Source organism: Vicugna pacos, chromosome 19 (assembly GCF_048564905.1).
Source record: "Vicugna pacos chromosome 19, VicPac4, whole genome shotgun sequence".
In the NCBI taxonomy this organism is placed as follows: domain Eukaryota; kingdom Metazoa; phylum Chordata; class Mammalia; order Artiodactyla; family Camelidae; genus Vicugna; species Vicugna pacos.
The window spans coordinates 26,485,607-26,490,813 of record NC_133005.1 but is presented as its reverse complement, the minus strand read 5'-3'; the positions used below and the strand labels follow the sequence as shown (position 1 = coordinate 26,490,813).

Sequence of the window (5,207 nt, the reverse complement as noted above, 5' to 3'; positions counted from 1 at the left end):
ACTACAGTGTGTATCAAGGGCTTGTTATGTGCTAGGTACTGTGCTTAGCACTTTACATGAATTCTTCTATCTTGCAATGATCATGTCCTCAACTACCATGCATGAATGAAAGAGAACATAAATATCCCAATGGATGCCAGGATGGTAAGACAATAGACTGAATCAAAGGAAGTGAAATAAAACAAAGGGAAAAGTCAGATTGTGCACCAGAATGCACAAAACCAACTATAAAAATACGAGATGTGAAGAAGCGTGATTTCACAACTTCAGATGGGAAAGAGTGTTGTAGGTGGCTGTGAACTCAGTAGAATCATCTGAATATAATGTGGGTGCCTAGGCACAAATATAAGTGTGGGTTTCATTAATATATGTGGACTGTACAAGTCCAAGGAAACTGTGGTTCTGCTCTATCAGCAAGACTTGAAGAGTGTTGGGATGGAGGGAGTAAGGGAGAAGCTGAGTCAAGGGTGAATCCTCTGGCTTTTTGCTTGGGAAACTGGGGGGATGGTGTGCCATTAAACAATGAAGAGAGAGAACATAGAAAGAGGAGCAGATTTGTAGAGGAAGAAGATGAGGTCAGTTTTGGACATGTCAAGTTTGAAGAACACTTTATGAGGTTACCTTTAAATAGGAAAAACAGCAATTCTTCCATGAAATGATATAAAGAAGAAAAGATACATACACATGATACAAGCAGGTTTAGTTTGGTGGTGGGAAGTTGAGTTTCCTTCTATTGGCATCTAATTTCTATTTACTCTGTGAAGCAGGAGGCCACCTGTTCAGAGAGAGTAGGAAGGGGTCAGAGTCAAGGAATGTGGAACAGGTTCCTGTTATGGTTTGTGTCTCTTAAAAAGATATGTTAAAGTTCAAACCCTTCTGCCCCTAACCTGTGAATACAACTTTATTTGGAAAAAGGATCTTCACAGGTGTAATCAAGTGAAGATAAGGTCGTTAGGGTGGGCTCTAATCCACTATGACTGGAATCCTTGTAAGATGAGAAGGGTCACAGAGACATGCACAAACGGAGAAGGCCGTGTGACAACAGAGGCAGAGACTGGACTTATGCCAGCTGTAAACCAAAAAACACCAAGGATTGCTGGCAACAACCATACTAGGAAGAGGCAAGGTAACAGCCTTCTCCCCTAGAGCCTTTAGATAGAGAATGGTCCTGCCATCACCTTGATTTTGAACTTCTAGTCTCCAGAACTGTGAGATAATACATTTCCATTCTTTCCTTTTCAGGTTTTTTTTCTGGTGGGGGGAGGTAATTAGGTTTATTTGTTTTTAGGGGAGGTACTGGGGATTGAAGTCAGGATCTTGTGCATGCTAAGTATGTACTCTACCACTTGAGCTATACCCTCCCCCCATTTCCATTGTTTTAAGCCACCTGGTTTGTGTTTTTTTGTCATGGTAACCCTAGGAATCTAATACAGTTATAAACAGTAATTTTGAAGAAGCGGGGCAGAGTTGAGCATATTAAAGGTTGATAACTATATTTGGTGGTACCAGTATGCTCCTTGCATGATTTTCTCCAACAGTACTCAATAATTTAGATGTAGGCATGGAATAAATGGACAATTACAGGCATAGGGTCTCTCTCAGTGGGCAGGCTAGAAAGACATTTGAGTAAGGGAGTTAACATTATCAAGAGACAATTAAACAATTAAAGTGTTAAGCTGTATGGTCTGAGCTAGATAGAAGTAGAGAGAGGAGAGAGTTGACAGACTACTGTATAAAGAGAAGCAATCAAAAGCCTGGAGGTCTCAATGGGGTAGAATGACAAGTGTGCTAAGAATGAAAGAAAGCTTAAATAATAGGATAGTGAGAACCCGGAATGGCATAAAACAGAGGTTTCATAATTAAAACAATTCTGGTGATGAGGTTCAAGAATTGGTCTCGGGAGTGGGTGGCTGGACACTTCATAATGGAATCATACTCATACACTGTGCAGCCTTTTGTGATTAACTTTTTTCCCTTAGCACAATGTTTTCAAGGATCATCCATGTTGTACTATTTCAGTAGTTCATGACTTATTATTGCTGGTGAATAATAATCCATTTTCTGGATATACTACATTTTATTTATTCATTTCATCAGTTGATGGACATTTAGGTTGTTTTCACATTTTGTCTATTATGAATAATGCTGTGATGAATATTCATCTACAAGTTTTGTTTTGTTTTGTGAATACTATTTTATTTAGTCACTTTGTTTACAATGGAAACTCTGGGGATTTAAAATTAACATCCTTTCCCGTGAGCTTCTTATAAACATCAGAAAATGTTTCAGCCTTGTGTTCCACATTGTTCTGCTGTGCTTTATCCAAATGAACCTTTATGAGCCGGCTGCCATCCAGTTTCACGCGGAATCTCACTTGGGAAAACCAGGTCCTCCACGATCACATAGTGCACCTCTGTCAGAGTGCAGCTCCTGGGATGCTTTTGCTTGTTTTTGGTACGGCTTTTTCAAGTTGGCTTAGGCAGAATTCTCCTCTGAGCAAAAAAGAGAACGTGCTTCCCATTTAACTTTTTCTCCAACTTGCGCACTAGCTGGACATGGATTTTCTGGAAAGAATTCAGTTGAGGGACTGTAACAAAGATTATAATAGCTTTCTGACTACCATAGACTTCAATTTCCTTGGCCATGGTTATTTTCAGCTTCTGCAGCTGGGCCTTGAGGTTCAATCCAAGGAGGGCCTGGGAGATGCCGGACTCGAACTCCTCCGGCTTCTCACCATCGGGCTTCATGATCTTCACGCTGGAGTTGAACATGGCCTTGACCTTGCTGATGTAGGCAGAATTGGCTGCCTCGGCTGACACCTGTGAAAAGCCATCTACAAGTTTTTGTGTGGGCATGTGTTTTAATTTCTTTTGAATATACACCTAGGAATGGAATCACTGCGCCATATGGTAACTCTGTTTATCATCTTGAGGAACAGCCAGACTGTTTTCCAAAGCAGCTGTATAATTTTACATTCCCATCAGCAATGTATAAGGAAGGGATCCAGTTTTTCCACATCCTTGCCAGAGTTTTGTATTACATGCCTGCTTGATTATAGCCATCTAGTGGGCATGTGAAGTTGTATCTCGTAGTGTGTGTGCGTCCCCCTAATGACTAATGATGTTGATCATCTTTTTATTAGTTTATTGGCCATTTGTATATCTTCTTTAGAAAAATGCCTACTGAAATCCTTTGTGCATTTTTCATTGGGTGTTTATTTTTTTATTATTGAGTTGTATATTCTGGATACAAGTCCCTCATCAGATATGTGATTTGCAAATATTGTCTCCCATTCTGTTATCTTTTCATTTTCTTGATGGTACCTTTTGCAACATAAAAGTTTACATTTTATGCAGTCTAACTTATCTATTGTTTTCTTTTGTTATTTGTGCTTTTGCTGTTGTATCTAAGAAGGCTTTGCCTAACACAAGGTCAAGAAGACTTACTGTTTTTTTCTAACAGTTCTATAGTTTAGCTCTCACATTTGGGTCTATGATTCATTTTGAGTTAATTTTCCATATGTTTCTTGAAAGGAGTACAACTTCATTCTTTGGCATTGTCTTTTAAAAAAATTGTGACTATGTATTATACTCCCACAACTGTAATATGGCTGAGGGCAAGGACCAAGTTCTACTTCTCTGTATTTCATGTAATACCAATGAGTAAAACAACTTTTTTTTGCAGAATAAGATTTTGAGAGTGATATGGATGTTTTTATTTCAATTTTAAAGGTAATTGTATAGATATGGTACAAATTTCAAACAAGACTAAAGGATAGATAATGAAAAGTATGTCTACCTTCCTTACCTAACCTCCTAGTCACCCCATTCTCTTCTCAGAATCAACAACCATAACCACCATTACCAGTTCCTTGTATATCCTTGTATAACCTCCACTCCAGGGATTTTCACCTCCACCTCACTTCGGCCACTTTCTTCCACAGTCACTCCCTGTACTTTGTCATCACTCAGAATAGTTTTAACCCTAAAACTTTAAATTACAAAAATCTGACCACAATTTCTTATTCTTTAAGCTTTCACTCCATTTTTCTCATTACATTTTCTTTTACTCATTTGCCTCCTCTTCTTTCCTAACAGTCTCTTCCTCTCTTTATATCCTTTACTACAGAGATTTCCTGGTCTGAAACTTGAAACTTTTTCTTGACAATATCATCATCTTTTTCACAATGATGCCATCCATTCCATGACCTGGGAAAACAATCTTCTATTGAATTCAACTAATGACTCTCCTCTGCTAATCCCAGGAGAATAAATGATTTTGAAGAAAAAGTCACACAGAAATAGATTGGAGCCATTAAAATTTTTGTTCTTAAGTGTGCAAGAATATTCATGGAAACACTGGTCATAAGAACAACAAAAAAAGGAAATAAACTATCTGCCATCTATATCATATGATAGAACAGATATTAAAAGGACATGAATTGGATCTATTTAGAGCAGCATATATAGAATTAAAAAAAGGAACTTGAGTAAAAAGAAGGAAGAAGCAAAGTAAAACATAAGTATGTTGTCACTTAAGTGAAAAAGAAAAAGAAAACCCACACCAACCAGAATGATATATTTTCTAAGGGATGATATGTGTGTGTGTATGTGAAAGCTTTAATAAAAGATCTGGAAGGAAATACAATTTTAGAGAGGGTTGGGAATAAAGGTTGGGACTAAAGGTAGTGGTAAGAGACTTTAGCTTTATCTGTAACATGCTTATTTTTAGAAAGGAGAGTGTAATAATATATCACCTTTTAATTTAAAATTAATGGGGCGAGGGTATAGCTCAGTGGTAGAGTGTATGCTTAGTATGCACAAGGTCTTTGGATCAATCCCCAGCACCTCCATTACAATAAACAAACAAACAAATGAACAAACAAACAAATTTAATTACCTCCCATCTCCAAAAAATAAAAAATTTAAAAAATTAATTAAAATTTATAAATTGGAGAGTTACCAACTTCATCTAGATCTCCATATTTCACTGGACCCCTTTTCTTTCATTCTGTTAAATTTTAAACTTTCTCCACTCTTCTAAACTGCAATCTCATACCATCTGTGTTCCTCTAAGCAGAAAAACTCTCCCACCTAGTTTACAGAGAAAGTAGAAACCATCAGAAAGGAAACTGAGTATCAGTCTTTTCAATCTCTTCTCTTGTCTCCAACATCTTATCATCTCTTGTGTGAATTACTTACTTGGTC

The 5,207-nt window shown here is 37.4% G+C and overlaps 1 pseudogene; it reads right to left on the bottom strand.

Annotated features, from left to right (window-relative positions):
* Positions 1-2,207: 2,207 nt before the first annotated feature.
* LOC102525526 (small ribosomal subunit protein eS7-like) lies at positions 2,208-2,773 on the bottom strand (annotated as a pseudogene).
* Positions 2,774-5,207: the final 2,434 nt, after the last annotated feature.